Source organism: Mesoplodon bidens, assembly GCF_964165515.1.
Source record: "Mesoplodon bidens genome assembly, chromosome: 14".
Lineage (NCBI taxonomy): Eukaryota > Metazoa > Chordata > Mammalia > Artiodactyla > Ziphiidae > Mesoplodon > Mesoplodon bidens.
The window spans coordinates 47755214-47781407 of NC_138170.1; the positions used below are offsets into that span (position 1 = coordinate 47755214).

General features: G+C 39.0%; 1 protein-coding gene across 36 annotated transcripts in view; it reads left to right on the forward strand.

The window, feature by feature from the left end:
* NRXN1 (neurexin 1) overlaps window positions 1-26194 on the forward strand; it is a gene marked incomplete at both ends in the record, with an annotated part of 1149966 nt that overhangs the window by 736248 nt on the left and 387524 nt on the right. The gene's annotated exons all lie outside the window — the stretch shown is intronic.

Genomic DNA, 26194 nt, shown 5'->3' on the forward strand with positions numbered 1-26194 from the left:
ACATCAAAGTCCAAAAATAAAAGTGAACACACCACCACTAGAAACTTTTCCTGCAGAGTCAAATGGAGGTTTTTCAGGGTCTAAAGCTAATATAATTCAAGGAGTGCCCGTTAAGGAGAAGAATGCCAACTGTTAAATAAAAACGACCACAGCCCCTCCATTGCCACCTGGTGTGAGGGGGAGCATGACCAAGGAAAAGCTGGAGCAGAAAGATACGGAAGCTTAAGCAATCAAGATAGAAATGACTTTTGCAAATTTTACAAAAAGTTATGGCTGTGTGAACACACTACTAGGGTTCTGAAAGAAGTCCTACAGATAAGTGACCCAGAAGCTTAAGATTCATTAGTTTGAAGTAAATTGATTCCATCTCCTGGCCTTTCTAAATCTTAAACGGCACCCCCAGTTTTTTCGGTCACTAAGGTGCAAAACCTTTAAATTAAATTAATTTCTCCTTCTCTTTAGCTCTGCATGTTATCAGTTGCCTAATTGCCGATTTTGCTTTCTTAGTATTCCACTCTGACTGCCACCAGTAGGTTAGGGCCCAAAACCTTTTGTGGGGACCATTTCAATAGCTTTCTCACTTGTCTTCCTACTTCTAGTCTTGTCAAGCATACACCCTGCTTGAAGTTTAATCTCACTAAAATATTGCTTTCACCCCACCCTTACCAAAGTAAGTTCAAATACTTCAGAGTCCCAAGTCTTCCATTCAAAACCTCTCCTTCCTTGGCCCCAGCCTCCTATTTTTCCATAGTTTTTCAACTCTTTCCATAACTATCCATCTGATACGTACCTTGTAAGCTACACCGAATTACTTTGAGTTTCTAGAACATCTCATTATTTCTGGCAGTATGTACTCACCATACTTGGAGTTGGATGATACTACTTGTTAGATCCCCTTTTATTATGAGGAAGGAGTGTTCTCTACAACTTGTTATTTTCTAATTGACTTGCTTGTAGTATATGTTTACTAAATGTTTGCTTAATGAACAAGTACAGACAGGCATATTTTAGAAAAGGATTTAGAGGGAGCTGGATCAAATATTGATTTTAAAAGCTGAATTTTTTTAAAACCATGATGCTTTTTATTGAACCATTAATAAGGTCAGAATATTGACTATTGACAGTGGTATAAATAAAATATGAGACATGAAGCTGTGAAGAAAGTTTTTCATAGATGGTACATCTATTCATTTCCTGAAACCTACATTATTCAGTCCTCCCATCTTCCATTTGGTTCTCCCTCAGACATTACAGGGACCTCTTTGCATTCTTTTATTCAGAAATATGTATTGTGTGCCTGGTAGGTGACAGGCACCATCTCTGTTCTTTAGTGGCTCTAGTTTCATAGGGAGAGGTAGACTTTGAAATTGAAACACTATAAAAGCAGTTCTCAAAGTGTGGTCCTCAGACCAGCAGCATCAACATCACCTGGGGACTTGTTAGATGCAGATGATTGTGTCCCACCCAGACCTAATAAATCAGGAACTCTGAGGTTGGAGCCCAGCAACCTCTAGTTAACAAGCCCTCCAGGAGATTCTGCTGTATGATAAAGTTTGGGAGCTACTGTTACAATGTATTTCTTGAGCAACAGCAGGTATTGGACAACTGTAGAGGGTACAGTGACCCTACAGGGATTTATTAACTGGGTGGAAGATTTCTGATGAAGTTTTATGGAGGATAAGACCTATGAGCTGGGGCTTCCCTGGTGGCGCAGTGGTTGAGAGTCCTCCTGCCGATGCAGGGGAGATGGGTTCGTGCCCCGGTCCGGGAAGATCCCACATGCCACGGAGCGGCTGGGCCCGTGCGCCATGGCCGCTGGGCCTGCACGTCTGGAGCCTGTTCTCCGCAACGGGAGAGGCCACAACAGTGAGAGGCCCGCGTACCGCAAAAAAAAAAAAAAAAAAAGACCTATGAGCTGAATCTTGGAAGAATATTGTTTAATAGTTTTTTTTTATGCTTGCATTTTACTAAATTCTAATAGAGCCTATCATATTACTAAATCATTTTGACTTTCCAAAATCACAGTTAATAATGAAAAATAAAACCAAAGTTAGTTTATAGTTGGGAGAGAAATCATCATTTTAGAATATGCTTTAAAATGTTAGTGGGCTGATTAATACAGAATGGCTTACAGATAAAATACTGGTGTCAAGGAATGGACTGTCTTCAGGGTTAATATTATCCTTTGACTCCATGACGTTAGTTTTTAAATTGTAGCTTTAGAATTTCATTTTTCAAGAATTACTATTTTTTATAATTTGGGATGAATGACTTTAAATAAAAATAAAAGTGAGAGAAATAAAATAGCATTGACTTACAAGTAAATCTTTGGCAAAGGTAAGGAATGAATCTATATCTAAATTCATATCCTGCCTCTACTCATCCTTATTAGTTGTCAAATCTAGTGATAGATTAGAGAGCTTTGCATACTTACAGGGTAGCATAATTCTAAAAGAATTATCACCTGAAAAACTCTTTGTCTAAGAAATCGCTGTTGTCAATTCCTTATTTAGGATGTGTGTGCATACTGAAAAGGGTATCTCCTAGTGATCAAATACATTAAAACCACATTACCATAAAAACTTAATGCATAAATGAACAGAATTGTTCTTGATGCACCAAGTTATTAAATCCAACTCCCTTGTTTATACTCTGTCCCAGAATACCACCAATTAAGGAGTATTTGGAGTGTTTTTGTTTTTCTTTTTAAATAATTGTTTTGAGACTCTTCTCCTTCTGCTGAGTTGAGGTGATAAAGGGGCAGTGACCCTGAGTGTTCCTTGGGTAAGCTTCTTCTTAGCCCTTGTCTCCAGGTACCCCTTCTTGATGTAATGCCTGGGCAAGAAGTCAGTGCTCAGCCTCTAGAACGAACCCAATTCTGCCTTGAAGAGCATGTCAATCAATCAACAAGTATGTAGAGGAATAAAATAACTTATAATTTAATACATAACTTAGACCTGGCTCTTTTTGACTTCACCATTGTTTTAGCTCTGTGGCCATGAGTGGGTCACTTTACCAAGCTAAGCATCTGTTGTAATTTGGCTAATTTTCATATGTAAAATGGAGATGATAATACTTACATATTACAGTTGATGCAAAATTTAAATGAGGTAATGCTTTAAAATAATTTAATGCAATATCTGACATGTGTTTTCATAGATACTATCTACTTTTAGTTAATTATTTATTACTATTTAATTGTGGAATAGAATAATATATTATTCTTATTGTGGAATGGAAGGCAGTATTAGAGTTACTGAAAAGTTTTCAGTAAAAAAGGTTTTTTAAAAAAAATTATTTATTATTTATTTATTTATTTTTGGCTGCCTTTGGTCTACGTTGCTGCGCGGGCTTTCTCTAGGTGCGGTGAGCGGGGGCTACTCTTCCTTGCAGTGCTCAGGCTTCTCATTGCAGTGGCTTCTCCTGTTGTGGAGCACAGGCTCTAGGCGCACGGGCTTCAGTAGTTGCAGCACGTGGGCTCAGTAGTTGTGGCTCATGGGCTCTAGAGTGTAGGCTCAGTAGTTGTGGTGCACGGGCTTAGTTGCTCCGCGGCATGGGGGATCTTCCCAGACCAGGGCTCAAACCTGTGTCCCCTGCATTGGCAGGTGGATTCTTAACCACTGTGCCACCAGGGAAGCCCTGAAAAGTAAGGTTAATTACTGCTAATCTCTATGATTTTCCCAAATTTAAAGCAAAATCAAACAAGAAGCCCCACGCCTCTCCCATTTGCTACCTTTTAAAAGATAGCCAGTGTTCAATCCCTCCCATTTCTTGAAAAGTAATAGTACTTGAAAAACAAAATAGTTTTGATTTTGTAACTTTATGTCCCCCTTTTTCTCACCCTCAATTTTTATAAATCTATGCACTGTTTAAACTGTTTAAATTTCAAAGGTATAAACTGTGTCACTGGTCCGTAGGATGGAAAAGGTGAATCTTCTATATTTTAGAATATGAACTTCAGTTTATTTCTCTCAGTGAACGAGTCTCAGTTCACTTCTTTTCTTAATGGGAAGTACTGAATTCAGTAACGTAATCCCTGTTAGTTTTGTGGTTTCTTCGATTTAAGAATACTGACAGGAAATCACTAAGTGTTGAACTAGTGACAGTGTGATCTTAGGTGTCACTGGGTACTTTGAGTGTCTCTTTGATGTAGAGACATGCCTTTCAGCTACATATTTTCTTTCGTGTTCTGGTTTGCCTACCTACTACACACTGTCTCTGAACTGTATGTGGCTGGAGGCCAAAGAATGCTCTTGTTCCAGTGATACTGCCTAATGTTAATATTTACATGGTTACTGGCTTTTGGACTTTGGCTTTAGAGGGTGATGATTTTCTCCTTGCTTTCCCCGGCTTTCCAGTTGTTAATAATCAATCCTGAATGCCTGAATTCTTTCAGGATGGCAAGGACTTAAATTTGCCACCACAGGTTTTCCTATACAACTTCAGGGCTGCAGTAATTTGGCATGACAGAAGGTGTGGACTGCCAGCAAATTATCAGAGGATAGAAGAGTACAAGCCGTTGCTATTTGAATCAGGTGGCATGCAATGCACATTCCATTAGTTCAATGAATAAAACAGACAGACTTCTGGGTGTTTATAGTTCTTCATTTCATATCATCATCTGAGCAGTTACTGGGATCAGCCATTAAACTCCCCGTCATGTCGTACAGCCATAGCCCCTGTTTATCTTCACGTGCTCGAGCCTAATTCCATATTCTGTGTCTACAGCCAGGAATACCCTCCTTCCTCCTCTCTGACTTTTTTTTTTTTTTTTTTTTTTTTTGCGGTACGCGGGCCTCTCACTGTTGTGGCCTCTCCCGTTGCGGAGCACAGGCTCAGCAGCCATGGCTCACAGGCCCAGCTGCTCCGCGGCATGTGGGATCTTCCCAGACCGGGGCACGAACCTGTGTCCCCTGTGTCCCCTGTATCGGGAGGCGGACTCTCAACCACTGCGCCACCAGGGAAGCCCATCCTCTCTGACTTTTTATCTCTTGTCCATTCATCCATTCCCTTAATCCTAGCTCTTTTCTTACTTCCTCTTAGAAGCTTTCCCTTGATACTCTTGATCATGCTTATTTGTTTCTCATTTGAACTTCTGTTACTTAATGTCATTGCCAAGTCATTTGGCACTTTATTTTACTGTTTTCCATATTTTGTCTAATTCTCTCCAAATGCAGATCTTCTAAAGTATAACATCCTTATTGTAATGTGCCATGTTTCTTTTCTATTCCTTTACCAAGCAAATCCATCCCTACCTCCAGGCTAACCTAATGCTAATCACATACTAGATGTTATTCTCAGGTATAAGACTCAATGAATACTTTTTAAAATTGTTGATTTTTTCATATGACTAAATAAGAGTAAATTATTTTAAATGTCATCATGCAAGACCTTCCCGTTAGAACCGTTAGTCACTTGAAGACTTTAGAATGCTGCAGAAGTTTTTTGCTTGTAAATCTTTAAGTCATCCATCGATTTGGGATGGTCGTGATTACAGGAGAAGCTTACGAGGGGTGAGGGTGGGGATGTGGTGGAGGAGGTTGGAAAGCTCAGTCTTCCCAGGAAAGTGTTAGATTTTGATTATGCTGTCTGTTATCTGAATACCTCCTGTTTCTGTAGTGCTTTGCCCTCTGCATAGGAGAGGGCTGGGTCTTGCCAAAGTGACTGTGTTGTATTTCTAACAGGAAAGATTGCAATTTGTGTTAAAACTGGAAGAGGCAAGGATAGAGAGGTTACTGGGTAGTGAATTTAGTGCTTGGGGGACAGAGGGAGTAAGTATGAGGGGAGGTTAGTGGTTGACCCAGGAGACATCAATAGGTATGTCTAGAAGCAGCTTCTCTGACTGCATCTAAGGTTCTAGGCCTGGGCTGGGGATGGAGGTGTTCTTGCATTTCTAAGGTGTTATTCTCTTCTCCCACTCGGCCCTGATACTGGTTCCTTCATGCAGGTGCTTCCATACACGCTACTGAATGCCTGGAAATGGGGTGAACGATATTGATACACTTCATTTTGTAAATAAGTGTTATTGTTCGTGTTACCTTCTCATAAAATAGTTCAGTAAGCTTGATAAAAGTAGTTGGGGTGGAGACAAGGGTAAGTAACAGAGAGGAGGGCCTTCCTTTTGCATCGGAACAAATGATTTTGCTGCTGGTTGAGTCTTTCAAGGGAGTCCTCTCTTTACGGTAACAGAATTCAGACATTTTAGAGATAAAGGAGTTCGAGATCCGTGTATCTCAGTGCAGTCACTGAACAATATCGGACACTCAAAAATGAATGTCGTCTGAGCCACTGTAACTTTCTGCTGCATTTTATGAAGCATAGTATTTCTGATTTTGTTTTCATTTTGCATAATGCAACTGCAATATATAATTAATGATGAAGAAATGCTATAAAACTGAACCGCAAACTAAAGTAATTAAACAAACAGACATTTTCAACTCTCAGTTGGTGTTAACTAGAGTCGTTATTATTCCCCTGACACTGTGAAAGTGTGTGACTCAGAGAACTTCCCCACTTGAACCGACAGTTTTGCCATGTTTCTTTAAAATGTGATTTTTGAGGGAAAAAAAGGGACAAATTTGAAGCATTTTCTAATGTATACGAATGCATGTGTTAACTTTCCCAGTGAATGCTTACTGTTCACACTCCCCACATTGGGGTCTAGAGACCCCCATTGCTACATGTACTTATCAAAACTTATTAATTTTTGCCAATCTGGTGAATGAGCAATGTTTCCCATTGTGATTTAATTTGTATTTCCCTCCTTAGTAATGATGTCGTTCATATTTTCATGTTTCTTGGCTATTTGTGATTCTTCTTCTGTGAAGTATCTGTTCAAATTTTTGGTCCATTTTCTTTCTGTTAGATTGTTTGTCATATCCTCATTGATTCTTAGGAATTCATTATATTTTCTAGGTATATTCTCCTAGTCTGTGGTTTGAATTTTCACTCATTTTCTTTCTTTCTTTTTTTTTTTTGGCGGGGGGAAGGGATTGTTTATACTAATGTAGTCAAAATAATCACTATTTCCCTTTATAGTTTGCAGCTTGATGTCTTGTTTAAGAAATACTTTTCTACCCTGAAGTCATTAAATGTAAAACATGCATATTTAAGGTTACGATATCTAGAATTAATGAATATCCTCCTTCCAAACAACAAAAACTTTTAGATGCTTTAATTTCCATCATGATCTCCTTGATCATGGTGTCTTTGATTTTTGTTTTATTAGCTCTATAAATTAGATACTGTTTATATTTTTATAGAGTATTTCTTTAGATTTGCCCAGATGTTTACCATTTTCTTTCCTTTTCCATTTCCATTTTAGACCTTTCTTCTGGGATCATTTTCCTTTTTTTCTGATGTACATTCTTTAGAAGTTTCTTTAGTGAGGATCTTTTGGAAATTACTTCTCATTTTTATTTCTTTGAAAATGTCTCATTTTCACCTCATTCTGAAAGTTTATTTCGCTGGGCATAACAATTGTGATAGAACAGCTGTTGTCTCATACTTTGAAGATGTTATCCCACTGGATAACTCCATGGCTCTGGCTTCCATTGTAAGTTTTGAGAAATCAATTGTAAATCTATCATTTATTTCTAGCTACTCTTTCATTTCTCCTGACTGTTTTAAAGATCTTCTCTTTTCTTGTGTGTTCTGTTCTTTCACAACCATGTGTCTCTCTAGGTAAGGGTGATTTTTTTGTTTATTTTATTTTATTTTTTTTTGCAGTATGCAGGCCTGTCACTGTTGTGGCCTCTCCCGTAGTGGAGCACAGGCTCCGGACGCACAGGCTTAGCGGCCATGGCTCAGGGGCCTAGCCGCTCCACGGCATGTGGGATCTTCCCAGACCGGGGCACGAACCCGTGTCCCCTGCATCGACAGGTGGATTCTCAACCATTGCGCCACCAGGGAAGCCCTGTTTTTGTTTGTTTTTAACTTTGAATTCACTATGCTTCCTGATATAAGAATTTGTATCATTCATCAGTTATGTAGAATTATCAGCCTCTTCCCCAATCTCTCTCCCCTCTCCTTCTGGAACACTGATTACACGTATGTATGTTAGATCTTTCTCATTATCTCCTCCATGTCTCTTAGCCTGTCTTTAATAGTTTATCCATCACTTTTTTTTGTGTGTGGTACGCGGGCCTCTCACTGTTGTGGCCTCTCCCGTTGTGGAGCACAGGCTCTGGACGCGCAGGCTCAGCGGCCATGGCTCACGGGCCCAGCCGCTCCGCGGCATGTGGGATCTTCCCGGACCAGGGCACAAACCTGTGTCCTCTGCATTGGCAGGCGGACTCTCAACCACTGTGCCACCCGGGAAGCCCATATCCATCATTTTTAAATGTATACCTGGAAGGGTTTCTATGAAAATTGAGTTCACTGTATGGGTAGGAAATGGAATTCCAATATACTATTTTAAAATGTTATTTTATCTTCTGAAAACAGTTATTTTTCTTTTTTATGTTTTTTTCTAATCACATTTTGGGGGAAATGGATTAATTGAGGTTTGATGATATACAAGAATAAAACTTACCTGGAATAACTCCTATAGTAAATGTAGGACTCCACAGAACTCCCTTCAATTCACCTAAGCCTTTCTAATTGATATTTTAGCATTTGTTGCTCTATTTTATTGTCTATAATGGAATATGTATTTGTTACATATTAATCTTGTTTACTACATCATTTATCTCCAGCATATTTGTTCTTACCTGTACCTGTGGAATGATAACTTTTAGGAGTGGGTTTCATATTTTATCATGTGACATCAGTTGTAAAATTTGCTGTTTTTATTCCTCAGATTATGGAAAATGTTATACTAAGGAGATCCTCACAGATTGCTTAATCCAACTTAATTTGTTATTTTTTGGCATACCAATTACATTTGGCAAGATCTTCCTCGCCTGTCTTCCACCCTCCTGTTCATTCTCATTGTTGTTTGGTGTTTGAGCTACCCTATTAAGCCCTTGAGATTCTCATTTTCAATCCCCCTGCATTTTCTTGGCTTCCTACCTATTCCCAAAGCTCAAGTCAGTGGGTAGGATTTTTAGTGGGTCAGCAGGTGATAGATCCAAGATTTCTGTTGGAGTAGAAATGTCCTACGACTTCACCAGATCCCCACTGCATTTTCTCTCTTCATTTAACCTCACTGAATCCTCTTCCTCAAACATTTCTAGTGAGTATAGAAAATAACCTCATTCCTGACTGTATAACCCTAAAGCCTCTAAATAAAATAAGAGCTCAAGACCATGATGTTCAGAAGGAAACCCTAGAAAAAGGCCCTGTTCTTCCGTTCTAATCAGTATCTCTTCCCTTATGCTTTCCAAATTATTACCAATTCCTCCACCTCATATCATTTCCTGCTTTCACATTTGCAATGTCAGTGTTTTTCCTGGATCTCTGGCCTCTCATCCTCCTGATCGAATGCCTGAAATTCTTTAAACTTTGTCCTTTTACTCTACTGTTTGTCTTCCTGTACTTCCAAGATTGAACTCTGAATACAAGTTCCAAAGAAGCATTCCTTTGGTGGTTAGTCTCCATAGAACGCTTGACATTATCTTTTAAAAATGCCTCTTTTAGTAAACTGGACTTTGTGGGCTAGCCTAGGAACCTAAACACCATTTTTAACATAATTTTATGGGAGATGTAATACAGAGCTTGGCACAACTGGCTTATAAATGGACTCTTGACATATAGCCCATTGGTAAGCTGGGCACTGGCTGTACAGGAGAGAATTTTGATCACCGTGTGGGCTGGGAGGGAAATGCCTTCTGTTAACCAGCAGCGCCCAGATTTGAACATTGCACATTTGTTTTGTGTAATCTTCCATCGAACTGTGAGCAAAGAGCATGATTGAAGTGCTTCTGATTATGTCTTATGTTTATAGATTCCATTTTAGTAGAGCAGACTGCTGTGTTCCATCGTTCTATCTTAATTCTAAATATGATTTCCATTGTCTCCTCTCTTTAGTCACCCAGCAGCAGAGCAGTGAAGTAATTTTACCTTGCAGTTCAGTAACTTTTAATTGCCCGTTCAGTTTCACTTGATTCTGAGAAAAATGGAGTTGCTGCCTGTGCAGTTTTAGTTGCCAGAACCTCAGTTGTTCAGCACTAAAATGCTAAAACGGGAAAGGAGCTCATGTATTCTTTAGAGAGAGAAAGCACAAAGGAGACACCACTGTGTTTTATTGTGGTTGTTATGGCTTTGTGGTTGTGTGTGTTTAAAGGAATCAGAGCATTATCTATAAAACTATATACCATATATATATTATTATATAATGTTTTTAATATTCTTTTTTTCAAGTATATTCCAAGCATAGAAGTTACTGTATAATCTGTATAATAATTTTTAAAGTGTTTCCAAATGGGGATAAACTTATGGCATTTTAGGTTGGGAAAAGACTTTGAGATCACCTAGTCCAACACCCTTATTTTAAATATGAGAAAAATAAGGCTCAGAGGGATTCCGGAATTGCTTCAAGCCTCCCAGGACTCTGGCTAGGACCCATGCGAGCATTCTTGTCAATATTGGTTTGTTTTCTCTAATTCTTGACATTAGTCTTCATGACGCTTGTGGAGAAAATACAGTCCTCAGAACCTTTTATTCTAACTCTCTTATGGTTACAGAGAAACTATCCTATGTTTTCACTGGCACTTCAACACTCCTAAACCACTCTTTTTCTCTGAAAAACAATGGCATGCTGAAACAATAGATTCAGAACATCATTGATTTCAATGCACATATAACTATATGGAATGAATTTTTTTCTCTGACTGAGGAACTAGAACTCTTCTGACCTTATGAGGGATGAAAAATGAGAAGGCGGCACCTGCTCACTGTAGTTGTGGTGAGTTGCTTTTGATTGAACTGAGGAGGAAAGGGAAAGGAGGGGCGAAGTATTTTCTAGAAGCTTTTCAGAGAGTTATTTTTTGTTTTGTTTTCATTTTTAAAGTGACAGGACCCTCTCCTTTTATTTATTTATTTTCTTCCTAACAAAACTGTGCTGAGCCCATACAGGAAATAGATGAAAGTGAAGTTTATCTTTTTGAAACAGGAAAAATGTCTGCAGAAACTAGCATTTCTTAGCATTCTTTAGTATTCAGGTGAAGACTAGTTTCTACCGTCAAAGACTGAAGTCTCTGGATAAGAACTCTTCTATATCCAGAATGTACCTATTCTGAAACTTTCATCTTGAGCATGAAAATGCACATTTTTTTTTCTCTTCAGGGCTTCCAGATATGCAAGTTATGCATGTAAACAACTGTGTAGGAATTATTTTTGTCAATAATTACATTGATTAAACTACCTTATATACCATTAGATTGACAAGGTCCCTATGTTCTCTGCTTATATGCTCGTGTATAAAACATTTAGAATAGAGCTCCACATGACAGCTGCCAGGCAAAGTCTCTTTGCTCTGCTTTCACCTGCCAAGTGGAAGGTGAAAATCACTGAAGTGTGAGACATATCTCTTCAGTATCCTCAGTTACCTTTTCTTCATCCTTTCTCTTCCCTGAAGACATTACATATCCCTGCAGACATGATGTCTTCCACAGAAGGAAGGATCTGATACCAATCACTTACACTTTTGTTTAATTGGCCTGGCTACTCTTATACTGAGATGCTGTTCATGACCTCAACTAAGTAGTGGCATACATCTGTGAGAGCTTTGTATCTGCTTAAGTATATAATTCCTGCTGTGCATTTTGATGCCTGCTTAGATTTCCTCTGCTCATACCTAACCCATCACCACATGAAGGGACTAAAGCTTGCTGGCACCCACAGAGCAGATTATCAAGCAAATGCCCTCAGGACCCACAGCTTCCAAGGTAAGAGGACTGTTTGAAGGGGTATTTGGCCTGGCCTTCCTCCTATTTTTGTGGTTCCTGATTGCCAAAAAAGTCATGAGCATCCTAATGGTATAAATAAATACTCATCCCAGGAGTATCAGTGGCCTTGAGGAACCAAGTTATAATAGTATAGTTGTTAGAGCTTAGGGTGGGAACTTGGGAAGTGGGAGTGAGCAGAATAGAAGGCAAAAAGAGCAAAATATGGTTATTCACCATCCTGGCCTTGATTAAAGACACTGATGCAATAATTCTTGATATGTTGGAATTTATACTACATTTTCATAGCTCAGCTCAAGCTCACTTTGTCAGAAAAAAATATCATTCAGTAGAAATCTCACTTTCTTCCGACCTTTTTTTTTTTTTTGTGGTACGTGGGCCTCTCACTGCTGCGGCCTCTCCCGTTGTGGAGCACAGGCTCCGGACGCGCAGGCTCAGCGGCCATGGCTCACGGGCCCGGCCGCTCCGCGGCATGTGGGATCTTCCCAGACCCGGGCACGAACCCGCGTTCTCTGCATTGGCAGGCGGACTCTCTCAACCACTGCGCCACCAGGGAAGCCCCCGAACTTATTTTTTGTAACATTTATAACTTTATATAATGTTATCTTATACTTTTATTTATCTCTTAATATATATGACCAGTGTCCTCAGCTATCAATGTTTAAATCTTTTCTGCCTAAGGCATTGTCTTAGTCAGTTAGGGCTGCTGTAATACAAATTCTGTAGACCTGGTGGCTTAAATCACAAACATTTCTTTCTCACAGTTCTGGACGCTGGGAAGTCCACAATCAAGGTGCCAGCAAATTTGATGTCTGGTGAGAACCCTCTTACGGGTTGCAGGGTGCTGACCTCTCATGTGCTCTCACATGGTAGAAAGAGGGAAGGGGAGCTCTCTGATGTCCCTTTCATGAGGGACTAATCTCATTCACGAGGGCTCCACCCTCACGACCTAATTATCTCCTAAAGGCCCCACCTCCTAATACCATCACTTTGGGGGTTGGAATTTCAACTTATGAATTTAGGGCGAACACAAACATTCAATCCATTGCAGGCAGTGACTCTCAGGGGAGCCCGGAGAACTCCATCAGACTTCTCTGGCATGCTTTCACAAATTGCCTCTGTAGTACTGATGCACAATAAAGTTTGAGAATCACTGTCAAGATCTAAAAATGCTTTAGCCAAGTGGTAGAGGGTGGTTTATTTTTTCATCATTTTGTTTGTTTCTTTGTTTTTAGTTCATGATGAACAAGGTAGCTGAAACTGTAATAGATTTATTTGTCTCACCTTATGGGTGAATATGATACAGTCATCTTCTAGTGACTGTATGAGAGGAAGTGAAAGGAGGTCAGTGTTGTAAATTCTCTTCTCAGAAAATTCAGAAGAGATCTCCTATGCCATACCTCAGTTTCATCTTGTGTGCAGGGCGGGAGCCAGTTATGGGAATTTTGGGTGTATACACATAAGAATACACACATATATGTGTACATATACACATAAGAATAACCTGCACTGTCAGAGGGGAAAATATCAAATGCATTGAAAATGTAAATGCACTGTCAAAATCACTGTCAAAAATAGCTAGATTAAGAATTTAGATCATGCTTCTGTGACCATGCATAAAAACTGCAAAATTTTCCAAGATTAAAAAAACAAAAACAGGGGCTTCCCTGGTGGCGCAGTGGTTGAGAGTCTGCCTGCCGATGCAGGGGACACGGGTTCGTTCCCAGGTCCGGGAAGATCCCACATGCCGTGGAGTGGCTAGGCCCATGAGCCATGGCCGCTGAGCCTGTGCGTCCGGAGCCTGTGCTCCGCAGCGGGAGAGGCCGCAACAGTGAGAGGCCCGCGTACCACAAAAAAACAAAAACAAAACAGAGAACAAACAGCCGTCTCATTGACATACCACTATTTTGCCCATGTCATCTGTGCCTGCACCATCCTCTTTTCCTTTTTTTCCCCCTCTATACTATGACTGCCCTCCAACCCTGCATATCTTTGTTCAACTTTTAATAGCACACCCCCTTGCTCGAGGTAAAATCTGAGATCATGCCTCTGAATATCCGTGCTCCTCCTGTGAACTAGGAATAAAGGAGAAATCTCAGAATTTGGTTGGACTGGCACAGGGTAAACTTATTAAGAGCCTTGTCCAGGGAAAAACTGCCAAGCAAATGAAATTGCATCAATGGATGAATTGGGTCAAACTCAGATAAAAGTGAATTTATGTAGTGATTAATACTACTAATAAAAAATTAATGCATCAGCATCTATTAATCAAGGCCATGATGACACTTAACTATATTCTGTTCTTTTTGCCTTCCCTCCTGCTCACTCCCATTCCCTAACTACCCCCAGCCTCTCACAGTTAAACCAATGTGACTTGATTCCTCAATAGTTTTCCTTCTCCAAGTGCCTAGGTATTTATTTTTATTTATATTTGTGTTTATTTATATATTTAGGATGCTCCTGAGTTTTTTGGCAATAAGCAGCTATAGATGTAGGTGGAATGCCAATTCAAATACACCAAGCAGTTTCCCTGCCCTGGAATTCAAATAATAGTGAAAGAAATCTTGATTTTTTAAAAGAATGCAGCTGTCCTCCACTTTTTATATAACGTAATTGTTTATTACTTGTTGTAATTCAAGATACAAAGAACAGTGGTTGCACATCATTTAAAGACCATAATGACATAGCAGTAAAGATAACTCTAGGGTCCTCTTGAGTTGGTGGATTCCACAGGACAATGTGGGTTGTTACGTGCAAATAATGGATAACAGTCCCATGTGAGTCATCTTTGTCACCAGAAGGTGTTTAGGTATCAGTCTATATAGACAATGATTTTGGTTACTATAGCATTTTAGATATTCTGCTTTCTATTTGGCTTCTTTACTATGTGAAATATAACCAAACATACATAAAAATGAACTGAACATAAATGTATGAAGTAAATCATTACAAAATAAACACCTGTGCGAACATCACATGTGTGGATCAAGTCAGACCCCAGAACCTGTCCTCGTGCCCCAGATCAGTCATTTCCCAGCTCCTCATCCTGAAGTTAACTACTCTTTTCACTTCTCTCCCTAAAGTTTAGTTTTACAGATAATTAAAATTTACATAAATGGATCATACAGTATATATTCTTTCTGCCTCTCTTTTATGCTATTTTGCATTTGCGAGATTCATACATATTCTTGTATATAACTAGAGTTCATTTTAAAAAATTACTGCATAGTATTTTCTTTTCTAAATATGAGAAAATGTATTTATCTAATTTCTTATGGATGGACATTTGTGTTTTCTCTGGTTTGGTCTCTGAAGATCCATGCTCATTTCTCTTGGTGCACATTTGCACACATTTCTATTTAGTATAAGGCAGGAGTGGAATGTGGAATATTGAACCACAGGGTGTGTATTTCTGCAACTTTAGTAGATGATGTCAAACTATCTCCCACAGTGGCTCTACAGATTTACATTCCCACAATATTTTGTCTACACTCAGCATTGTCAGTCTTTTCAATGTTGAGTTCGTTTGGTGGTTGTTTATAGATTTTCTGCATTTCCATTTGACTTTTGTAGTATGACTCTCCTTTTCCAAAAGAGTTTCCATTTGTATCTTGGGGCACAGATATAAACACACTTATTCACTACTTCTGGGTCTGGGAATAAATAACATTGGAGATATACGTTTTTATATTTCAAGACATAGAGGCAAATGTTCCTCTGGCAACTACTCTTTATTTCTATAGATTTGAAGACACGACACTGTAATCCATATCATGTAAGCATTTGGATGTTTTTGCATTCCAAATGTTTTCGCATTCCAAATTATAATTTGTTTGGCACTTCTTTCTATAATGAAAAATATTTTCGAAAATTCAAAAGTAAATTTTGTGCACTGAGAAGAAATTTCCTCTTATTTTATTTTCTTCACCATCGCTATCTTTTTCTCTCAAATTTTTAATTCTTCATAAGCGACACTGTGAATGACATCATAAACTCTGGCTACCTCCAGTGTGGTGATGAGGGGAGGGCACACCTGGTCAGCTGGTATGATCCATCCAGGCTCAGATTGTCAGTGGAGGACTTCTTCATTCTTGGTTTCATGGGGGTTGAAGAGCCCTCCGGGAACTAAAACTTACACTCCATAAATAGATTCCTGTCTGCTACAGTGCCTACATCTAAATATTCAAATCAACATTCTTAGCTTGTAAATAGAGACTCTCCAAAATTACCTTTTGGTAAGTCATTATGTGGGAGCGTTTGATCTTCCATAATGCATGTGGGTTTTTTTTTTAGATAATTTGTTAAATTGAGCATGATGGAACTACACTGTGATTTGATTAAGCAATCTTTGAAAATAGTTTTGTTTTAAAGAATAGATGAGATAACCCTGACACTTTTGTAAGCATGTGTTATATAATGTCCTATTTAATAGAGGGGTAAACAACATTACTCTCCTTAGCTTATTTTTCCCATGAAAGGCACCATGACATCTGAATGTAGTTTATAGATTAAATTTGGATATGTTTTCTAATAATTCGAAAAGTATCACATTGATTAATCTTTGTTTCAGGTTTAATTTTTTAAGTAATATTCAAATTGATGGATCATTCTGTAGGGAGAGTCATTTGAGGACAGAGTGTGCTGTATTCTTGTACATTTGCCTGAGGAGGACTCTATTTTAGCGGCCTGGAATCCAAATAGAAACAGAATATCATTTCGGGGAATACAGGATGCAGCACTCAAATTGGGCAGCCTTGGACACAAAGGATCATTGCTTCTTTCAGAGCCTCATTCTGAGTGCAATATATTGAGTGGCAGTTGGTTATTTTTTCTCCTTTTCCAGCGTTGCAATTTTAGTTTGCTCTGAATATGTGCTGGGAGTTAAATAGCCTAGAAATTCGTTCTCCCCACTGCAGGGCCAACCGTTCCAAGTGGGCATTTAGGTTATCCAAGAAGTGAAGGCAGGGGACAGTAACAGTCTTGGTCAGGATCATCCGTGGGCAGGCTGGTGAGCTGGACTGTTGCCTCGGCGCAGCCCAGCACCAACAGGAAGGGCCCTGTCTCCTTTCTCCAGCACTGCATCTCCTCCCTGCCCCTGAGACCCTAGCATGGAGCCAGAGGCATTGAAACTATATTTTAGCTACAGTTAGCATGGAATAAATACTTGTGGGCTGACCTTGAAATCTAATATATCATTTCAATTAAATAATAAATATTTATTAAAACATTATTCTGCTTAAGGCTGAGAGCACTAGGCAGTTTTCTGTGCACTAGGAGTTTTCATGGTACTTAGGAGATATGACAGATTTGAAAATAACTAATAGATGGCAAGAAAAATGCCATGAAAGAAGCTTGATGAGCCATGACTCAGATGGCCTGGAAGGTGGACAGCACCTTATCAATCATTCATCACCACGGTCAAAATTTCACAACTAGTTGAAGAAATTCTTAATTCCTTGTTTGATTTAGCTAGACCATGGGTGAGGAGGCGGGGGAAAATAACCCTCACCATTGAGACTGGCTGATTTTTAGGCCCTGAGACATCAAAGCACATGGAGACATCAGCACATCGGGACGTCTTGTTAAAATGCAGAATCTCTCTGTCGGTCTGGAGTAGGGCCTGAGATTCTGCATTCCTCCAAGATCCCAGGCGATGCTGATGCTGCTACCAGTCCTGGAACCACACTTTGAATAGCAAGGAACTAGATCATATGAGAAGCAAAGCAACAACAACCAAAAACAAAGCAAACACTGTCCCCAAACCACTAAATAACTAGCAACCAAAAACTCTTAGCCTTCCTGACAAAAGGTGACAAAAGAGGTTGAGTCCTGATCCTGTTGGTAGTAAATCAATCTGCTGTCTTTTGACTTGACTGATATCTTATTCCAGGCTTTTAATACTTGAAGGCAACTGAGGAAGGCTTAGTTTCATGCTTTGCTAAAACAGTATCGGAAGAGAAGGTAAAATTCCTTTCCAGAGCTATATCTAAGACTGGAGGTTAAGGGTAAATCCTAAGCTATTTTTGGAACAGTCAGCAGTAATAATCTAAAGATAAACCAGGATTTCTTCTCAGGTTTGAAAAACAGGAGGCTTCAATGAGAGTAAAAAATTTATTTCTCCATCACATTTAATAGCATGATGGCTAGATATGGAATTTCCATTTATATCCTAAATACATCAGAGGACATGTTATGCAGAGTTTACGGGCCTGAGAAAAATGTACCATTATCATTACAGTTAAATTTGATAAATATTTATAAATAAAACTAAGGGAGAGATTATTTTTCTCTCTTTTACCTTCCGTGTTTCTACCTCCATTAATTCTTATGGCCTAAAACCCAAGGCTATGGACATGGAAACTGCAGTATATAAAAGCAGTGTATTTAGTAAATCTCTCATTATCTCAGACTGCACTAAATGAGAGATGATTCCCACTGCTCTGTAAATAGAATTCTTTAAAATATGATCTGAGAACATATCAACAGGAGCTGCAGCCAGAGAGGTTATGGTAAGTGGGAGCTGACATTTGTAGAGCAATGTTATTTCTGTGAGGGTGAAGGTCTGTGCTTCACACTGGCTTTCAAAAAAATAGAAGAATCCATTTTAATATAAAGCCTTCTTCTACATAATAATAACAATAATAATTGTAATAACTGCAAAATTTCATTGAATACTTTCTACCTTCTTGCTCCGATGCTCAATATTTTACATGTTACTTAATTTAAGCCTCATGATAACTCTGTGAATTTACATGTATTTCACTTAAGCCACACAATAACTCTTATGAGTGAGGTACCTACATTTTCTCCACTTTATAGATGAGGAAACTGGGGCCTAGAGAGGTTAAATAACTTGTTCTAGTACATAGCTGATCAGATTTACACGTATTGATTCTTAATCCTGCTCCGCCAAGGAATGAAATCTACTCACAGAGCTCAGGCCTGAATTTATCCACAGCTGTAGCCAGTATATCTCGAAAATTAGGAGCTTTGCATTAAAGGGCCAAAGAGAGCTCTTAAGTGTACACACAGGCTTCAGGGTTCTAATCTATTTTTTTCTTGGAGAAGCAGTAGACAGGGTTATATCCTGCAGGGCAGACCCACCCATGTGTTAATGACAGATGGATTAAACTTAAAAAAACAGGGACTGTAGTTGGGATAGATGCTAGCTTAAGTAAAAACCCTTTTAAGAAGGTGAATCTTTTGCCAAATTATTATTCAGCAAGCACAAGTATTTATTAAGTTCTTGCTATATGCCTAGTATTGTGCTAGAACTCACAAAATGCTATCTTGCAAAGGCAAATGGTTTGGGGATTTTTTCCTCTATTAGTGCATATATGTCATCCGGCACTGACAACATGACAAACTTTATTTTATTTAGATGGAGCCCTCAGGCTCTTAGCCCTGAAAAGAGGCTCATTCCAAGAATCAGAAGTGGTTTTACCCATGAGTCTCTTTGCAGGAACCTGTTTAGAAGGGGAAAGATAGGGAAGGTTTTGAGTTACTCTCCCCAGGATATCAGGTCAGCACTGTAGTGTGATCTTGGAGGGGACTTTTGAGGAAGGGCTAATTTGAGCAAGTGCAATTAGTAATTGTTTTCAGAGAGGCAGCTGGCAAGGCTCCCGTAGTGGCATGAAAGGGAACAAGAAAATTAGGCTAGACGATGCAGGCTGGGAGTGTGTCGCCTCTCTGCCTTTCCTGGGTGACAATTTGGCCTGATTTTGTGCATAACTAAAAAAGTGTCACCATGGGGTCTGCCAGAGGAAATGAGGCCAGAATTTCATATATGCGAAGATGAATTTGTCACAGACGGAGATTTATTACATGTAGGAGGAAAGATTTTTTTTTTTCCCCTCACAAATTGTTTTTTTTTTTTTTTTTTTTGCGGTACGCGGGCCTCTCACTGTTGTGGCCTCTCCCGTTGCGGAGCACAGGCTCCGGACACGCAGGCTCAGCGGCCATGGTTCACAGGCCCAGCCGCTCCGCGGCATGTGGAATCCTCCCGGACCAGGGCACGAACCCGTGTCCCCTGCATCGGCAGGCGGAGCCCCAACCACGGCGCCACCAGGGAAGCCCTCCCCTCACAAATTGCATTGGGGTTACATTCTAAAACAGCTCTCAGACACACTGAAGGGACGAAGGATGTCCAAACGCTGATGTTACAGATGAAGAAGACTGAGGCCTTCACAGTTTAGTGGCAGAGTTGGCCCTGGGAGCCAGAACTCCTGACTGTCCACCGATTTAGAGAGAAAAGTCTGTGGCTCACTAAAAAGCTGTATAGTACAGTTTCAAAGATGTTGATGTTTGAGTATTTTTCAATATGGACTCATAAGAATATATTGTTTTACATGCTGTATTTTTATTGAGTTCCAAATAATAACTGAGTGTAATTAGTATAACCAAATTGTAGTCAACAGTCTTCATTTAAAAAAAAGCATCAAATAATAAATCTGTAGATGGGAAAGAACCTTGGATCATCTGATCCAGCTAATGATTTTCTTATCAGAGAGATCCCTTTTTATATTCAGAGAAAGGATATGAAGAAGCATTGGAAGTCATTAGTCATTTCAATGGATCATGATTTAAAGTCATAATGGAGGCATTTGTAAGTAAAACAGGAATCAGGAAATTAGTTGTATGGTGGTGTCTTTACATAAACATATTTTCAGTATATTGAGCCTGATCACCAATTATAATAAAAAATGAAATTGTTTAGAGTCTAAACTGGGTTTGAGGCAAAGTCTCAGACTTTTACAAATATTCAGAATGAGCAATTAAATCTATTGCCGGTTCATTTGCAACCTGTCTATGTTCTACTCAGGTGACCAGGAGTAATGCCAATTAGGGCCTGTTGTTAAATAGGCTCTCTCCACTTAGTGACTAATTAAGTTGCCTTTCAGGCTTTAGAGGTGTTCACAACTAGTGGACGCCCCCAATCAAAAAGTTAAGCTTCTTCTTGATCTTTGCCTAATCTGACATATCCTTAAGCTTTCAAAACATATAAGAATGAGAAACCAGAAACCAAATAAAAGGAAGAAAATAAATGCACCAATTAGAGTAGACAGTACCTCAGTTTTTTTCATATATATATTTCTAATATATGGCATCAGTATTGTTATGTATTTTTCAGGAAGCTAAAGAACTGATTATTAAAAAGACATACAATAACACATATAACAACAAAAAGCCACTTCAGCCCTTACTTCTTTCTTCAGTTTAGTACTCCATCTAAGCCAGCGCTTCTGCATTTTGATTGTACTAAAAAATCTCAGTATTAAAAGTTAGAAACCCAGTCTCTTTCCATTTTAACTGAAGTGTAGGAGGAGGGGCACAAGGAGTGCATCAGTTTTGAACTTGAGCTAATCAGTGGCTTCATTTGTATTAAAAAATGTAAATATTTCTTTGAAATCTGACTTGGCCTTTGAAAGAGAAAAGCACTTACTTAGAAATCTGCATTGACAGAACAAATCCTTCTTGCAAAGTAGAAACCAATGTTGTTGGCTTGAGTAGATCTCAAGTCAGCTGTGAAATTCATAATCTTTTATCCATAAAATAACTTCTCCTCTGAATGACAAAATTATTTTTGAGCTGAGTGTTTGCCAGGTCTAAAGACAAAAAGCTCTGTGTGCACACCTGAGTGCCTGCTTCAGGCTGGCTTTTAAAGAGACAGTTGTTTTCTTAGGGGTCACAGGTGCTACCATTCTGAAATAATCAGTGTGAATATTGCTTTAATCAGTCAGATGTCATCTATTTTATTAGCAAAAGTTCAATAGCATAGCAATTTAAAGAACAGCCTCAGACCACTCAATGAATTCAGTCATGTTTGGCTCTTAATTTGTACCAAGGAATTTTTTTTAAAGATGTCCCACTTTCAGTCCTTTACAGTCTCAATAGATGAGTCTAGTTATTCAGTGATTAATTTAATTATCTGGTAAGACAAGTCTAGAGGCTTCTTTTTGTTTGGTAATAGGTTTGAGGATTAAAATACCAATCATTCTTAACTAGTTAACAAGTCTTAGGTTGTCAGCACTTTTCTCCTGTCTCATTTTAAATAAACAACCATGAGGCAACAGGTGGGGGCCAATTCATCCAAGAAAAATCAGGGCAGGGTCAATATGACCATGAAAGAAGGAAAAGTTATTTCTAAAAGCCCATTCTTGCACAGAGGGACAGGAAATTGGTAGATAGTCTCTCCCTTCTTTGCAACTCACAAGGAAGGGATCACTGGGGACTCCAGTTTGGGGTTAAGCTCTTTGTCTTGTGTTTCTTGCAACAAAGCAGCTCAGATTTTGCAAAGCATGAACTTTGGTAATAGTATTGAGAAAAACAAGCCGCAAGTAGAACTTTTCATAAATGTGTGACCCATGCTTATTGGCCGTATGGTCAGGCCACTCAAGATGGCTGTTCTCTTGCTCTCCGTACATCCCCTGCCCGACCAGTGCCTGCTTCACCGGCACTCTACTCACATGACTGACCTTCCTACATACTTGCCCCAGGCCCCAGCTGGTGATTGTTATTATCAAAGGGGCAGTGAGGGGCGTGCCTCTCAACTGGTTTCCCTGGTAACTAATGAGCCTACCTGACAAGAGTCCGCCTATAACTAGTAATCTTCCCTTCCCCCCGGAGCCAGAGCGAAGACTGCCGCAGTGTGCGGCACGCTGTCCGCTGCACGCACACAATGGGGTGTCGCTTCAGGACCTTGCTTCAGACGTGTAAGCTCCCCCCATCCATGAAACCATTGATGTTTCTGTTACTGACTCCGGGCTCTTTCTTCCGTCTTAAAGCTGGGCAAGTGCAGGCCTTGTAGGCCTGTGGGGTGCAGCCCAACATTGGCATATCAACTTGTTATTTGAAATGAATCTGTCTGGTAACAAAGGTTTTTGGCATTGGTTACTTGATATTAAGATTTCAAATATTATGAATCAATTGGCCTGAAATTGTGACTTGAATCCTAAGTTTAACAAATAACATTTTTCTTTTTTCTGTTATGTGTTCATTGTTGAATTTTAAATCTAGCTATTGGATTATCACTGGAATTACAGGAACAGATTAAAATTAAGGTTACAAAATTTGATTGCTGGGCTTCCGTGGTGGCGCAGTGGTTGAGAGTCCGCCTGCTGATGCAGGGGACATGGGTTTGTGCCCCGGTCTGGGAAGATCCCACATGCCGCGGAGCGGCTGGGCCCGTGAGCCATGGCCGCTGAGCCTGAGCATCTGGAGCCTGTGCTCCGCAACGGGAGAGGCCACAACAGTGAGAGGCCTGCGTACCACCAAAAAAAAAAAAAAAAAAATTTGATTGCTATTAGATTTTTAGGGCCTTGGATATTTAATAGACATTTATACATTGAGTTCTTGGTTTTTTTTTGTTTTTTGTTTTTTTTTTGCGTTACGCGGGCCTCTCACCGTTGTGGCCTCTCCCGCTGCGGAGCACAGGCTCCGGACGCGCAGGCTCAGCGGCCATGGCTCATGGGCCCAGCCGCTCCGCGGCATGTGGGATCCTCCCAGGCCGGGGCACGAATCCGTGTCCCCTGCATCGGCAGGCGGACTCTCAACCACTGCGCCACGAGGGAAGCCCTCATATCTGTTTTAACTTTCCTTCTGGGTTAAACCTTACAGGAAGAACATTATTTAAAGGTTGATATCTCTGTGACTTACTTCAGTTTGTTAAAAAGAATCAAGCCTTTGAGTCTTTAAAATCATAATTAAAACAGTTTTGGCTGGTGGTAATGTGGATAAAATTTAATTGTACTGAGTTAAACTCTAAATACAATTGGATCAACAAATACCTTTATATTAATGGGGTATGAATATGTATTTAGCATGCATTGAACGTTCATAAGTACTTCACATTTCATAAAGCTCACTTAGAACCCATTCTTCAGAACACAACACATTGATAATAAAGGGAGAGAAATTTAGAGAGGTACAGAAAACAGACTTTAATAAGATCTGCTTCTACGGCTCTGTAAAATTGCTTTCCTCTGGGGTTCAAGTAGAAAGGAGGGGCATTTTTTTTTATATCTTACCCAGCTGCAAAGAGCGAAGAAGTCCCTGAACACCAATGCTGAAAGTGGCTTTAGTTGGCTCCTGGGGACTTTTGACTCATTGCATATAGGAGGAGTATCTACTACATAGATCTATAGTTTATTGCTACTACTACTTATGTTTTCCTAGATCTTTGGAATATTTTCAGCTTTTACTTAAAGCTGAAAATCTTTTTAAAATTTTTACTAGAAAATCTTTAGCCCTTTCAGCCTTTGTAGTTTATTTAATAAATGACATTGTCCTTGATCCCTATTTTATTCTATTGAAAATTTACTTACTGCAGAGCTCTGGGTACATTTTGGGTTTGTCTTTCCAGGGTTTGGTTGACAGTTTATTTCAGTGTATCACCAGGTCAGAAAAAGGATTTTGTGTAAGACAGACATCAGGGGAACACATTTTTTTCAGTTTCCATGATCATGATGAAGGTAACCAGCCTTCTCAATATGCATATCATTTCTGCTGCATACTAATAGATCTATGGCTGTAATCTTGCATGTCAAGACTTTCAGCTAATTGGGATAAGTTATGTATGTTTACATTACTGTTAGGATCCATAAAATGCTATTTTATCTGAGTCTGTATAGACAAAGACTTCCTATATTACAATTCCTAATGAATTTGTTTGCAACACAAGACTCTGCTGAGGTTTGCCTAGGAGTATCAGATTTTGCAGATAAAGAGAGAAGGTTGAAAGCTTCCAAATAATAATTATGCTGGATATACTTAACTAGTATATTTCATAGGATAGTAAGTATTGCAATGTAAGCGGTATTATTTTTTACCTAAATATATAAAAAAAAGAATCTAGAGGTGAGTAGATCTTGGTTTTGTGAGTTTAAATAATGAAGTCAAGGCATGTTCCAGTAAACTTTGGCTTAGTCACAAAAATGCCAATTTTTGTGGCATAGTCTACTTATCAAAAGCTTTCATTACTTATACTGAAATACACATGAGAAGTTTACAGAGAATAGTTACAAGAAAGAGTGTTTAGGGCTTGATTTTAAAGTGCTGTTGTTCAGAGGGATAACCAGTTGTGGAAGTACATAGGTATGATAGACACATCATCATTAATGCATGATAATGACTTAAGAATATAGAAATTATAAATAGAATGCTGAAGAAGAGAAATGTGGCCACCCTGAAATGTGATTAGTAAACCTTTCATGAGTTTCAATTAATGTGTCAATTCAATACCAGCCAAACTCTCTTGGTATTGAGAAAACTAATAGGCATAGTTTTGCAAGAAACTCATTATTCTAAGTAACAGTCTTCCTTCCCCTAATTATACACTGTAATGTACATATGCAGTTCATGGGTGGGTATGTGAAAATTTAAGTGTGGAATGAACATAAAGACTGTTGATTAATGATGCAGATGGCTGTAAACAAATTGGACATGCTTTGGGTGATATATGCTTAGAGGGAAAAATGTGGACTCCACATTTTTTTCTTTCTTTTTTTTTTTTGGACTCCACATTTTAAAATGTGTTTACTCCAGTGAGATCTAAAGCAGATCAGTTTATAGCAATGCACTTCCAGACTTTTTGACCCATTAGGCAGTATTCTAGACAAGCTGAGTCCAGAAACTTTACTTTTGAGCTCTAGTTCAGTAAAGTTTATTTTTCAACTATTAAAAGTGAATATGATGTATGTATGTATTTTTGTATAGATGGATAGATAGGTGATAGGTAGATAGATGAATGATCTGGCAGACTGTAAAAGTAAGCAAATGCAGATTTATTTCTCAAATTTGCAACAAATATTCTGAACTATTACATCTCCCCCTGCTTCCCTTTTAAAATGAAATTAAAAACAATGTAGGGTTACTTCTAAACATTGTAAGGACTATAATCTTCACTAAAAGAGAGTGTTCTCTTTGAAACTGGCATAATGAAAGACACATTTAGCCATGTGCTGGGTGCTCATGTGAGAAACAAAGTATTCCATTAATCTGGGAGACTATTTATTAAAACACACCACATTTCTATAAGAGCTTAAAGTTGATGTTAGCACAACTTCCAGGTTTACAAATCACAACTGCAATGCATTTTCCAAATTAGAAAATGGAGAATAGAAGTCACCTTAATAGAATTGGTCTTAGTAAGTAAGTGTCAATCAAGACATTTGACTTTTGGCCTGGTGGATTCTATAATCTATAACTGTCAAGAAAGATGGTTGACAAAATTGTGTCTTGACTCTACAATTATCATTTGCTCCCTTTATGTATTAATTGGTTAAATTCTTCATTATTTCAGGAATATAGAGAGTCCTATAGCTTTTGGTTCATTTCTGAAACCTTATCTA